The 14,590-nt window shown below is 47.2% G+C and overlaps 1 long non-coding RNA gene and 1 pseudogene across 2 annotated transcripts in view; both read right to left on the reverse strand.

Moving 5' to 3' along the window:
* Positions 1-207: 207 nt before the first annotated feature.
* On the reverse strand, positions 208-2,611 carry LOC306803664. Its single transcript, XR_013774656.1, has 3 exons — positions 2,486-2,611; positions 1,983-2,073; positions 208-682 (listed from the first exon to the last, which is right to left on the reverse strand). It is a non-coding gene; the product is annotated as an uncharacterized lncRNA (long non-coding RNA).
* A 4,692-nt stretch (positions 2,612-7,303) lies between these two features.
* Positions 7,304-14,590, reverse strand: part of LOC306803947 — a 17,910-nt pseudogene continuing 10,623 nt past the window's right edge. Inside the window, exon 2 of the transcript in view lies at positions 7,304-7,432. The product of the transcript in view is annotated as an uncharacterized misc_RNA (transcript). The remainder of the gene's footprint in view (positions 7,433-14,590) is intronic.

Genomic DNA, 14,590 nt, shown 5'->3' on the forward strand with positions numbered 1-14,590 from the left:
TGGCAGCAGTTCCCAGGGTTTGACACACACACACACACACTCCTCCCTCCCCTGCTGCCCTGCAAACGCGAGGGGGATGCAGCAGCGCTGCTGCAGCTGAGACTGAGCAGCTGCACTGCAGGAAGGGAGGGCCCGGCCGGGATGGACCCACCTCGGGGCTCATCTCAGCTCTTCCCCTCACCCCGCTCATCTCCTCCTTTTGCTTCCTATCTCCCCACTTCACATCTACTGTTAAATAATGTCTGTACTATTGACTCTGCAATATGGGCTTGCTTGCACCCAAATTCAGGCAGAGGCTTCTCTTAACAATCAAATCTTTACACCACACTTATCCACAGTGAAACTGGGAAAAGCAGCACATTAATACCTTCATTGAAGTCCCAGGGACCTTACTGCTTCAGCCTCCCCAGTTCTCTTCACTGCTTGTTGGAATTGGGCGTCTTCTGCACACAGGTGCTGGGATTCAAGAACTCCAAAATTTGTCTCTTTCTCGAACCTCATGGATGCAGGGGGAAATGGAGCCAACACTTGGAAACAGGTATGGAGGAGATTGGGATGACAAAGCCAGCAGCCAGGAAGAACAGTGGCCACCAGCTGCTGGCTGAATGTGACTGGGCTACTGGTCAATCCTCTGCTTCTTGCTTATCCCAGGACTTGTAAAGCCAGAAGCCAGAGGCCGTTTCTGCAATAATAAAAAAATAATTCATTAACCTATGATCAGGATCAGGTGCTGCTCCCATTCTAAAAAGCAGCATTTTTGAACTGTCAGTGGTTGAACAAAGCACATCTTTCTTAACTGAAAATAGCTGTCAAACTGGATGTCCTGTTGGAAATATCTGCTCTATTGCCTTCCTAGTTTCACATCTTAGGACTTAGAATGTCTTTCACCAAGTCTACTGCTAAAAGGCTTTGGGATGTAGACAATCCCTTCTCCATCAAAGGCTTCCCCAAATTGAGGAGGTCCAGTAAGTTTTCTCTAGCTCCCAATTCTAGCTTGTACACACCAGGAAAAGACTCAGCATTTGCTGTCACACACCCACATGTTTTACCAAAGAGACACCTGGCTGTTTTAGGGTTTTACCTGTTAAAGACAAGATCACTGTTTCACTGACACAACCCAGGAGTACAGGGAATGGTGGCTGGTTGGTTGGTTGTGAATTCTTATCAGGGTGAACAAAGACATCAGTCACATGTCAGCAAACTCTTGTGCTTTTAGCTGCAGTTGCCTTTACTGCAGCAGCCACTCCACTCTTTAGACTCAAAAGCTGATGGCTAAAACATTCTTACATTTGTACAAGAGACTTTCACAAGTGGTGACTTATGAGCCCTTCCTTTTTCCTCAGTGCATTTCCATCATTTTTCAGCTCCTCCCAAGGACCTTCTCAAAGGTGCTGACTCACAAGACACAACACATGGCCACAAGCTCCCCACTCCCACAGCAAATTTCAGGACTGAGGATGGAGTAGAACTAGACAGCCATGCTGTTCCCAGGCAGAACAAAGGAGGAGGAGAGAAATAAAAGCAGAGAAGAGAGAGAAGGAATATCACAATTCTGTAGATGCCAAATTGGTCTGGCTGTGGGATAGTGTAGATCTGGAGTAAACAATGAGAATGAAAGTGAGAGAGAGGGAAAAGAGAGTGAGAGGGCCTCATGTGCCCCACCCTGCTGCAGCCCCTTATATACAGTCAGCTTTTGACACAGTTTTGTCATGCATGCAGAGCCAGCCCTTTGAGCCCTTCTGCAGGCAATGAGTTGAGGCTGGGGACTGAGCTCAAGTCTCCTGGCAGAGCAGAAAGTTGGCTCAGGACAGTGCTGCTTCAGCCCTGCAGGACCCTCTCTTCTGATCACAACCTTCCTGCCAAAGCAGTCAGAATGTCTGAGGCACAGAATGCTTAGGCCTGGTCACATCACAGCTTTTACACCATCAGCAGAGGGCTAAACCTTAATACACAGTAGGGAATGTTAAAAATGCACCAAATACCTGAGCAGATCTTGCTGGAGCACCTCTCTCAGAAGGCCCTGGAGATGTCACCTGGCTGGTGCTGGTGGGGGTCTGAGATGGAGCTGATTTTCTGTAAGGATAATCAAAAGTTTCAGGTTATAAGGCCTAAACAGAGACTGTCATAGTTCTTTCCTTGCAGAGAAAACAGACCTTCAGTGTCAGGACTCAAGGAAACAGCATGAAGCTGACTTCAGGGAGCTTTAGGCTGGATAGCAGGAAAATGTTCTTGCCCCAGAGGGTGCTGGAGCACTGGAACAGGCTCTCCTGGCCAGTGGTCACAGCAGCAGAAGCTCAAGAAGTGTTTGGACAACACTCTTGGGCACTGGGGGTGATTCTTGTGGTGTCCTGTGCAGGGCCAGCATTTGGACTCCATCACCCTGATGGGCTGCTGCTGACTCAGCATATTCTAACAAGCTAGGGTTCATCTCCCAGGGTGTTTTCTCTGAAAAGGCTCTTTTCCTTCCTCTAAAGACTGAACTTACCTAGAAAGTATTAACTTCAAATTCTCTCTCTCTATTTCACTGTAGCCAGGCCAATCAGTCTGAAGGGTTTGAAACAGATGCTCCTTCAGACTGAAGGAATTGTCCTTTGGATTCAGGTTGGCTACCTACAGGCAGACATGTAAGAAAAGACACGCTCACTATGGTTGCTATATGCAAATTACAGGAATCCAATTGGTTCTGAAAAGCTGTTTGTGAGCACTCAGCTGGAACTGAGCAATGTCATTTGGTACAGAGATTAATTATTTCTTTATTCTGTGAGTTTGAAGCCATATTAAATTTTCTCTAATTGGAAACAAACAAGGAGCTCTATTCATATCTAGCTAGTGTTCCTTTGAAAACAACACCTCATCTTAGAGATGAGGAATGCGATAGTTGAGTCTTGTAATTAAGGGATGAATATTATGTGTATGTTCAGGGAAGTTTTATTGATATATAGTTATGTGTTTGGGATTTGTTGTTTGTTGTTCTCCCCATAGTCCCCTTACCCCAGGGAGTTGCCAGGGGCAGCCTTGGTAGTCGGACATGCAGAGGGAGGGCATGTACCTGTGCCCCTTGCATGGGGTATCTGGGAGGAGGGAAGGCTTGCTACTCTCACCAACACCCAGTGGGCTGTCCTTGTTTGGTTATTCAGTCCTTTTGTTGTGTTTTGTTAAGGTTTTGAATACACCTTTGAAATTTTTAAAAGAGAGTTTCGTATCTCACTGTGCTATGATGTGTAAGGAGAGGTGGTGAGGCCCAGAGTCCCTCTCCATGTGGCTGAGCCAGGGTTCATTCCAGCCAAGTCCTGCCATGAGAAGGCAGTGCACATGGCTTGCTGTATTCCTTTGAAAACCAATGAGGTTCGTATCTTCCTCAAGACTAATACAAAATCTACTCTAAAAGGTAAAATGGGGTAGTAAAACCTGAGGACCATGAATATCAAACGTGCTGATTCAGAGTTTGTCACCTGACACCTGTTCAGAGTTCCATAGAAAAGCCCACAGGAAAAGTCTCCATGAATTTGACCCCTACAACATATTTAATAATTCATCAACACACCACCACCATCTCTCAACATTTAGCCTTTTCCTTTCTTTCAAAACATGATAAATACTGCTAATTTGGGTCTGTTCTGATGTCTGTCTCCCCTCAGCTTCAAAAAATACAAAAATAACAAATATACCCAGAATACTGAATCCATGTCTTAAAAGCAGAACTAAGGTTGCATTGGAAGAGAAGCAAGTATGTTTATACCAGATCTCAGCAAGCTCAGGCTGCTCATTTTAGATTTATATAAGATAAATCCCCACTTGCTCTGATGTCCAGAAAAGCCTGAGCAAGGCATTTCAGGGTGGAGAGCTCCTCACACAGCCCCTTCAGAATTCAAAGCAGTACCTTGAACCACTTCATAGCTCATACAGGAAATTGCCTCCAAGGAAATCTCCTTAAACTTTGCAATGGAATAGGAGAAAATGTTCTCATTTTTTACTTTCTGAAGAGCTGATCTTTGAAATTTTATAATCAGCTTGAAATCTAAATGTATTACTTCAGTTGGGATGGCAGAACATGGCTCATTTAATTGTGAATTTGTGTCTTTTGGGTGAAAAACCGTGCCACTGCCCTGAGCAAGCACAGCAACGAACTTCACTGGTTCAGGGAATGAGTTCTTAAATGTCAATGTGGGATCAACTGAAATTGTATCCATGTTGAATCTGACTCCCTTGACTATGTTCCATAACACTTTTTTCCTAGCTAAAGAGGAAATATTCCTGCTTGGTACATTAATGCTTGCATAATCCTACTACAGCCTATGCAGACAGGGAATTTTAAAAAGGAAGGAGCTACTGCATCTTTCAGAGGGTGTGCATCTTATGAATGGTTGCGAGAAAGAAACACTAGTGGAAGTTAATTGAAAGGAGTACTGGAAAAGTCTCTAATTTAAACAGGTGAGAGAGCAGTAAAATGATGAACAGCAGAATAGAGTGTTGGAAGAATTGCTAGCACAAGCTCCACCATCTCACCTGCTGAAGGATCTTTCCAAGGGAATCCTTGTCCTTTTGCCTGACTCCATCTCTCTGCAGGTGGGCAAGTAACTCTGGCTCCTTGTAATCCCTCAGAGCAAGTAAATGCATCACCCTGTCCCTGTAGGGTCGGCCATAAACAGCAGCGCAGCCACTCCAGTCGATGCCTGCAAGTCTCACAGGCATCATCCTCTTCTTCTCTGGCACAGAACCTGAATTGTTTCCTTGGCCTCCTCTGACCTCTGCTTTGTCTCCTAAAGTCAGGGAAAATCAGAATAAAATAGCTCAAATTGGAGATTTGGGAAGGCACGAAAGTTGATTCCAGATAATGTACCAAGACCCTGAACCTCTATTACTTTGTCATTGACAGATCTGTAAGAATCCAGACAGTAAAGCATTAAAAGATACAGTCATTAAAAGGTGGTAAAGGAGAGATACTGGATGGGTGGTTTTTGTGAAAAATTCTTTATATGCATGGTGCTTTTATATGATTCCCGCAGTCTGAAAACTCAAGCATTGATCTGTGTCAAGAATGACATGCACAGTGGGATTAAGTGCACCCTCAGCAAGGTTGCCAGCACCAGAGGCGTGGGATGCCATGCAGAGGGACCAGGAAAAGCTTGGGAAGTGGGGCCCTGGGAACCTCATCAGATTCAAGAAGGCCAAGTGTAAAGTTCTGAATCTTTGGATTTGGGACAGCCCCTGGCACAATGAAATGCTTGGGGCATGAGGTGGGGAGGACTTGGAGGTGCTGCTGGATGTGAGGCTGGATAGGAGAAAAAACCACAGAGATAATCAGTAAAAAATGAAAAGGAGGCATGTCTGAAAGTGGTCCATCAGCTTTGCACTTTGATTGTGTGAATCCTGTTCTGCCTGGTCCTGAGGTCTCTGGGAATCTCTTGGACTTTGCTCATGGCAAGTATTTTATCAAAATCCAAAGGATGGGATTTTTTCACCCTGTCCAATTCCGTTTTCTCACCTTTGGACTTGGGAGTCTTCCCCTGCAACCTGGCAGGCACTGGGATTCCAGAAGGAGTCTGAATTTTATCTTTTTCTTGTACCTCAGGGGTGCAAATGGAAATGGAGCTGACACTTCGAGGCAGGTTCAAAGCTGAACAGGAGGTGGAAGGAAGGAGCAAGGACGAAGGAGAGTGGGCAGCAGCTGCTGGCTGGACATCACTGGTCTGTTGGTTGACCCTCTGCTTCTTGCTCATCACAGGGCTGTACAAATCAGAAGCCAGAGGGTGTTTCTGCAAAGATGATTAGAATTAGTTTTGCTCCCATTCTGAAAAAGCTGCATTTCTGAGCTGGCAATGGTTGGAAACACATCTTTGTTACTTAAAACAGCCTTTCAAACAAGGAGGTGCTGCAGCTAACTCATTCTTACTCTCTCACCTGACTGTTCAGCAAGTCCTACTCCCACTCTGTAGCTAAAAGGCTTTGGGACAAAGACACTGCCTTCAGCAGCTCTGTCAAAGGCTTGTCCAAGCTGGGGAGCTCAGGTTAGTTTCATTATCTCCCTGTTTCTGCTCAGACACACCAGGAGCACACTCAGCTCTGGCTGTCACACACCCACACCATTCACTGCAGCAGCCCCAAAAGCCGCCGGTGCGGCGCTGATCCCAGCATGTCCAGGGCAGAGACAGGAACAGCAGAGAGCAGCCCCAGCCTGGCTGCAGCTGTTATTGCTGCTGTTCTCCAGAGCAAACCCTGCCTCACCCTGAGCCTCTTCCCTCCCGTGCAGCCGCTGCTCCCACCCATGCACATCAGCAGCTCAGAGCAGGAGTGCCAGGCATGGCTCTGTGCCAGCCTGCTGACAGAAATCCTGTGGGGATGGACCCAGGTGGGAAGAGGATGCTGGGGCTGCAGCATTTCCTGCTCTGGCTGCAACAGAGCTAGGAAAAAACAGAGCTGTGTCCTCCTTCCTCTATTTGAAGGAAATTCTTTCATGTATACAGAGTATACCTTTTATGCACTCTATGCCAAGCTTCTTTCAAGGGGTTTGCCTTGCTCCCTTGTATTGGGAAGAAAACAGGCCCCCTCTTGATTTTAAGCCTAAAAAGTCAGAGGTATTCCCTCATGATTCAGAGCCCCCTCCTCAAACATGGGATGCCCTGAGTCAGAATGGGCATAAATGCTGCCCAGGGCAGAGAAACTAAATTACTACAAATACATCACTACTGTAATTTGTCCTTCTTCTAGGCTTCCCTAAGATTTCTATTCAAACAGTAGCACTGGGATGTCCATGCATGTTTTAGGTACTAGAGCTTCAGGATCATCAAGAGCCCTTCACAGACACAGCCAGGTACCAAAACCACGTACCCACCTTGTCCTTAGCAGAGCTTCCTATGCACCATGAGAAGCAACACACGTGTGCAAGCTGTTGCAGACTTTGAAAAGCTAACAGTGTATTACAAAATATCTTGAAAAGCATGCAGGAATCCTATTAGAAGTACACGCTTCAGGTTTTGATGATAGAAACACAACAGTACTGCTTCATATCACAGCTTTGACACCAAAAGCAAGTGGGATAATACATAATACATACTAGGCAATGTTTCAAAAATCTACAAAATACCTGAGCAGTCCTCAGTGGAGTATCTCTCTCAGAAGGTCCCAGAGATGATGTTTGGCTGGTGCTGGTGGCATTCTGAGATGGAGCAGTTTTTCTGTAAGGAGGGCCCAGTATTTCAGGTTGCAAGGCAAAAATATCAGTAGTCATAGTTCTTTCCTCACCAGGAAAACAGACCTTCATTTCCCAGAGGGTTTTCTGAAATGATTGTGGTACTGACTGAACTTACTGGAAAAGGTTCACCTCCAACATCTGTCTATCACTCTCACTGTAGCCAGGCCAATCTTGCTGAATGTCTTTAAAGAAATGTTCCTTCATACTATAAGAATTCTCATTGGCATCCAGGTTGGCTACCTGTGGCAGACATTTAAAACAGAAATGTTCATTACACCTAAGTGCAGACTCCAGATGTAAAAGTGGTAGTGCAAGGCTAAAGCAAAGCTGAAGAGAAAGTCATGCACCAGTTTTCAAGGACTTTTTTTCCATGTGAAGAACAAGCAGCTGTCATGTAAGAGGCAATGGTATTCAACTAGTGTAGTCCATTTGGGCTGTAGAAATTGGGATGTAAGTCCAAACTGCTGCAAGCATAGAGGAAATGTGGGCTATGAAAACCTCACCCTGCACTAAGTATCCAGGTTTTTTGTTCTTTTTGGCAGCTTTGAGAGTCAAAGTACACTATGCCAGAACTCTCAGTCTTCACCATTTGAAATACATAGAGAGGCCAGTTTTTTCTTCTCTGTTTCCTTTTCTTTTGAGTAAGACCTGAAGAGCACCATCTCCATGGGCAAATCCATATTTTTCCACCCTCAGGGGGACACCTGCTGCCCTCTTGTTTCACCCAGCTACGTTGCCATGGCAGAGCACAGCCTGAGCTTGTGATGGGGCATGTTTTCATCATCCCATGAAACACCACATGGCATTTGTCTCCTCAAACAGAGCTCCTTTTCTTTCTAAAATGCCTGCTCAGAGGAAACTACAGCTTCCTATGGAAGAGCTGTAGGTGATAATCTAGTTAGAGCTACACTTCAAATGCTTAAAAGTAACAAAGATAACCAGAATCAGGAATTCACTTCTTAAAAGCAGAACTAAGGTTGTGTTGGAGAAGAAGAAAGGCTATGCCTATAAGAACTCTGAAAGTTCATGCTACTAGTTTCTTCATATACAGCAAAAAAAAATTACACCATCTCCCTATGAAGATAAGAAAATGTGAATAATAGTTTTCAGGATGTAGTGCTCTTCACACAGCCCTTTCAGAATGCAAACTAGTACCTTGTGGCACTTGAAGCTTCAAACAAAGATCTACACCTCCAAAATCTCCTTAAACATCGACAACAATAAAGGAAGAGGAGAAATTTTTTTCAATGTTTTCCCTCCAAGGAGCAGAGTGTTGGAATCGTATATACAACCTGAAGTACAAATTGGCTACATGCATTAGGATGGCAGAACATGGCTCACATTAAATTGTGAATGTTTTCAGGGTTAAAAAACCCTGTCCCTGCCCTTGGCAAACACAACAACAAACCTCACAGGTTCAAGGAAGGAGTTCTTAAAAGTCATTGTGAGATCAACTGAAACTATCCATGTTGAATTTGACTCCCTGCACTGGGTTCCAAAATACTTTTTTCCTAGCTGAAGTGAAAATATTCCTACTTGTTATGTTAATCCTTGCATAATTCAGCAGCAACCTATAGGGACGGGGAATATTTTCAAAGGAAGGAAAGAGCCACTGCATCCTTCGATCAGTGTGAATCGTATGAATGGCTGTGATAAAGAAGTACCAGTGGAACTGAAAGGAGAACTGGGAAAGTTACTGAATAATAATAAAAGCCAAGGAAGGTGATGACTCAATCGACACGACAGCAAAGAAACCCTGTGCTCAAAGTTGGGCCACCACCTCTATCATGTAGGATTTCCCTGGAACACCCTTCCCTGGAAGACAATCCCCACAGATCCCAGCAGAAGGCCTGGAAGGCAATCCCCACAGATCCCAGCAGAAGGCAAGTACCATTGAGAGGCCACCTACTCCACTCTAATAAAATACTGTCCTATGCAGTTTCCAAAATTGTCTACTCAGATATTTTTCTCAGGAAATTTTACGTACCGCAACAAACTGGTTCAGCCAATTGAGAATTTTACCCTCTGAAGTTATTCCATGAACCAGTCAAAAAGTGCAAGGAAAAGAGAGAGGCTGAAATAAGGCGTAAGAAGCAACAACATTACAAAGGATTTATCTTTGACAGTTATTCCAAAAAAACAACAATGCCTCAAAACTTTTAAAGGTTTTTTTTCTCTCCTAACATGGGCTTTCAGTTGGGGAGAAACTGGGGAATGTTAATGAAAAATTTAAACAAGGAGCATTTCCTAAGCCTCTGTTCAAGGTTGAGTGTTTTTCTGTTACTGTGTCAATTGTAAGAATTTTTCCCATTATCATGCCAATGGAGCTGGCCGGGTTACACCCAGGGTCCCTGATGGGTCCAGACAAAGGTGTGGGTGGGGACGGCCCCGGAGGGGCCTCTGAGGCTTCCGGGAGGGCACTCGCGTTTCCAGCGAGCCGGGAGGAGGGCGCCTGGGATCGTTCAGCCACATGGCCGAGCACAGCAGAGCCAGACCCTCTGCGATCACCTGCCCTGCATCTGCCCCGTTCCAGCCTCCTGCCTCTGCGGACACAGCTGATCCCCTGAACACACACGGTGAGCAAGGAGCCGCCGCCCTCAGTGAGGGTGAGCCCGTTCCCGCCCGAGACCGGCGTGGCCGCTGCTGCCCCTCCCCCCTCCCTCCTGCCTTCGTTCCCGTCTGCCCTCTGGCAAATCCGGGCTCTGGACTAAGCACAGAGACAGCGTGCTTGCATCTAAAGGGACTGACACCGAGTTATCTATTTCATTCTGTTAGCAATTTTAACTGTTATTGTTTTCTGTTTGTATAGTTAGATATATTAGTAAAAGAGCTGTTATTCCCACCCCCCTAATCTTTGCCTCAGAGTCTTTGATTCAAACAATCGTAATACTTGTGGGAGGGGAGTGGAACCAAAGTCTCTATTCCAAAAAGGGAAACTTCTGCCCCTACTGGCAGACACCTGTCCTTTCAAACCAGGACAGATTTTGGCGCCCAGACATGGAGCAGAGGACACTGAGTTGAGAGTTAACACAGGAATAACAGCTCTCTTAACTGGCAATATGTTGTCTGGTTTAATCTGGTTTGTGTTCCATGTGGTCACAGCCATCTCCCTCCCATTTGTAAGCCCTTTTTTGAATTTGGGCCCCCTCACCAAGGTTGCTGTGGCTATTGTCCGATTGGTTTGGTGGATTGATTATGTCAGGAATTCATGGGTTTTTAATTTTTTCTGGGAAGCGGTTGCATGGATCCGGAGCTATTGTACTCTAACTGCGTGTTTCTGGGGCTATTTCAGTAATGGTACTTACTGTGAGATAACGAGTGCAAGGGAAATTTTTTCCCAACCCATCACCCAGTTTTTTGAGGCTACCCCACTGGTTCTCAAGGATTTCAGATGTGTTTTAATTGCCAATGTTATTATACAGTGGCTGGTGTTGCTGATTGGCCTGTTTTACTTAGCATTCAGAAACAAGGGAATATTGGCTTGGACAACAACTTTGATACCTGCCCCAGGGACTAGGGATGATGCCCCACAGCCCACTGCAGAAATGAGCCACCCAGAGTGGGTGGGGGCTCTAGTGAAGGATATAGGTCAAATGTTGAAGGAGCATAGCCAGATGATGAAGGAGTATTTTTCTCCAGCAGGTGAGAAACCCTCCCTCTGCCCTAAAGAGGGAGAATCAGATGGTACTGCAGTGGAACCCATAGATGTCATATCTGTCCAGGTTCCAGCTGGATCACAGGAGCAGCCACAGCCAGCAGCAGTTGCTCCTGTGGAAACTAGGAAATCTAAGATTAAAACGAGGCACTTAGCTAATGGGGATCAGCAAGGAGGGTCCTCACAACCAGCAAGGGAGCCAGAGGTTGAGATTGTCACCGAGTCCCTCTCATACAATAGTCTCCGTAACCTGCATAAAGACATTGCTTGGCAGGGCCGTGAGCCTTTTACAACTTGGTTACTCCAGGTGTGGGACCTTACGGGGACAGGTGTTCAACTGGATGGAACTGAGGCCAGGAATTTGGGATCCTTGGCCCAGGATTCAGGTGTGGACCAGATATTTGTAAGGGAGCAAGGCCTCCTTTCCCTCTGGGACCGGCTTTTAATGAGTGTGAGAGAGAAGTTTGTACACAGAGAGAGAATGCAGGAGTACCACCGTAGGATGCGCTGGCAGACCCTTGAGGAAGGGATCCAGCAGCTGAGAGAGACAGCAGTATTAGAGGTACTCTTTGGGAGGGATGGACAGCATGACAATGACCCTGACAAGGTCAAGTGCACAGGGCAGATGTTATGGAATCTGGCAACCTTGGGTCCATCTCAATATACCACCTACATAGCAATGATTAATGCCGATAACAGTCCAGAGACAGTGTGTTCTGTTGCCAACAAACTCAGAAATTTCGAGAGCATGATGAATGGCCCAATGCAGGCTAATGTCTCTGCTGTGGCCAGGGACCTCCAACAGGTCGAAGATAGGATGAGGGATATGAGGGAGGAGATGATAGAGAGAATTGAGGAGGTGAGGAAGATCAGCGTAGCACCAGTACGAGTCACAGGCCCCCAAGTCAGAGCTTCACATCCCCCAGCTAGGGAGAGAGGGTACACCTCACGAGCTGACCTGTGGTTTTTCCTGCGAGACCATGGGGAAGACATGGGAAAATGGGATGGGAAACCCACTTCTGTCCTGGCAGCACGGGTGCGTCAGCTCAGAGAGGGAAATGCTAACCGAGGGAGCCGCACTAAAATGAAGGTAGCCTCAACCTCCCACAAGCAAGGTGCAGGGTATTACAGCAAGGAGGATGTTCTGTCAGATCCCCTGGAAGGAACCTCCAGTATGTATGCCCAGGAAAGAAATAATAACCAGGGCTAGAGGGGCCCTGCCTCTAGCCAGGGAGAGGCATGGGATGACAGGATCTATTGGATAGTGTGGGTGCGATGGCCTGGCACGTCAAAGCCACAGAAACATAAAGTGTTAGTTGATACTGGTTCACAATGCACCCTGATAGCATCAGAACATGTGGGGAAGGTACCTGTTTCCATTGTTGGGGTGACGGGGGGATCACAGGAATTCACTTTGCTGGAAGCTGAGATTAGCCTGACAGGGAAGGGGTGGCAGAAACATCCAATTGTAACTGGCCCAGGGGCACCGTGCATTCTAGGCATAGACTTCCTCAGGAACGGCTACTACAAAGACCCAAAGGGGTTCAAGTGGGCTTTTGGAATAGCTGCTGTAGAGACAGAGAGCATTAAGCAGTTGAACACCTTGCCTGGACTGTCAGAAAACCCCTCTGCAGTAGGACTCCTGAAAGTGACTGAGCAACAGGTGCCAATTGCCACCATGACAGTGCACCACCGGCAGTACCGGACAAATCGAGATGCTGTGATCCCCATCCACAAAATGATCCGTGATCTAGAGAGCCAAGGGGTGGTCAGCAAGAGCCACTCACCCTTCAACAGTCCTATCTGGCCTGTGCAGAAATCTGATGGAGAATGGAGACTGACTGTGGACTATCGGGCATTGAATGAAGTAACTCCACCGCTGAGTGCTGCCGTGCTGGACATGCTGGAACTCCAGTACGAGCTGGAGTCCAAGGCAGCAAGGTGATATGCCACCATTGACATAGCAAATGCATTCTTGTCCATTCCTTTGGCAGCAGAGTGCAGGCCTCAGTTTGCTTTCACCTGGAGGGGCGTGCAGTACACCTGGAACCGACTGCCCCAGGGGTGGAAGCACAGCCCCACCATCTGCCACGGACTGATCCAGGCTGCACTGGAAAAGGGTGAGGCTCCAGAACATTTGCAGTACATCGATGACATCATTGTGTGGGGGAACACAGCAATGGAGGTGTTTGAGAAAGGAGAGAAGATCATCCAGATTTTACTGGGAGCCGGTTTCACCATTAAAAAGAGCAAAGTCAAAGGACCTGCCCGAGAGATCCAGTTCCTGGGAGTGAAGTGGCAGGATGGATGGCACCAGATCCCCACTGAGGTCATCAATAAGATCACCGCAATGTCCCCACCAACAAGCAAGAAGGAGACACAAGCTTTTCTAGGTGCTATCGGCTTTTGGAGAATGCACATCCCTGAGTACAACCAGATTGTGAGCCCTCTCTACCAGGTCACTCGCAAGAAGAACGATTTCCATTGGGGCCCTGAACAACAGCAAGCTTTTGCCCAGATCAAACAGGAAATCGCTCATGCAGTGGCCCTTGGCCCAGTCAGGACAGGACCAGAGGTAAAGAATGTGCTCTACTCTGCAGCTGGGAACCATGGTCTGTCCTGGAGCCTTTGGCAGAAGGTGCCTGGTGAGACCCGAGGCCGACCCCTGGGATTCTGGAGCAGAAGCTACAAAGGATCTGAAGCCAACTACACTCCCACAGAGAAGGAAATCCTGGCTGCCTATGAGGGAGTTCAAGCTGCCTCAGAGGTGATTGGCAGAGAAGCACAGCTTCTCCTGGCACCCCGACTGCCAGTGCTGGGGTGGATGTTCAAAGGAAAGGTTCCCTCTACCCACCACGCCACCGACGCCACATGGAGCAAGTGGATTGCCCTCATCACACAGCGCGCCCGTATTGGCAACCTGAATCGCCCTGGGATTTTGGAGATCACATGGAGCAAGTGGATTGCCCTCATCACGCAGCGCGCCCGTATTGGCAACCCAAATCGCCCTGGGATTTTGGAGATAATTACGAACTGGCCAGAAGGTGAAGATTTTGGTCTCGCTGATGAAGAGGAGCAGAAGCAAGTGACCCGGGCTGAAGAAGCTCCACCGTGTAACTAGCTGCCAGCAGATGAAACACGCTACGCCCTTTTCACCGACGGTTCCTGCCACATTGTGGGGATGAACCGGAAATGGAAAGCTGCCGTATGGAGCCCCACACGACAGGTTGCACAAGCTACCGAAGGAGAAGGTGGATCGAGTCAACTTGCTGAACTCAAAGCTGTTCAGAGCTGGCCTTGGACATTGCTGAGAGAGAGAAATGGCCAAAGCTCTACCTTTACACTGATTGTGGATGGTAGCCAATGCTCTGTGGGGTTGGCTGGAAAGGTGGAAAAAGGCTGACTGGCAACATAGAGGAAAACCAATCTGGGCTGCTGATGAGTGGAAAGACATTGCCACTCGGTAGAGAGCTGCCTGTGAAAGTCCGTCATGGGATGCCCATGTTCCCAAGAGTAGGGCTAATGAAGAACAACAGGCACAACAAGCAGGTAGATCAGGCTGCACAGATAGAGGTCTCAAAGATAGACTTAGATTGGGAACACAAGGGGGAACTGTTCCTGGCTCGATGGGCCCACGGTGCCTCAGGCCATCAGGGCAGAGACGCCACCTATAAGTGGGCACAAAGAGGGGTGGATCTAATCAGGACAGCATCTCTCAGGTTATTCATGACTGTGACACGTGC

The sequence above is a fragment of the Erithacus rubecula genome (genome assembly GCF_903797595.1).
Source record: "Erithacus rubecula genome assembly, chromosome: 6".
NCBI classification, from domain to species: domain Eukaryota; kingdom Metazoa; phylum Chordata; class Aves; order Passeriformes; family Muscicapidae; genus Erithacus; species Erithacus rubecula.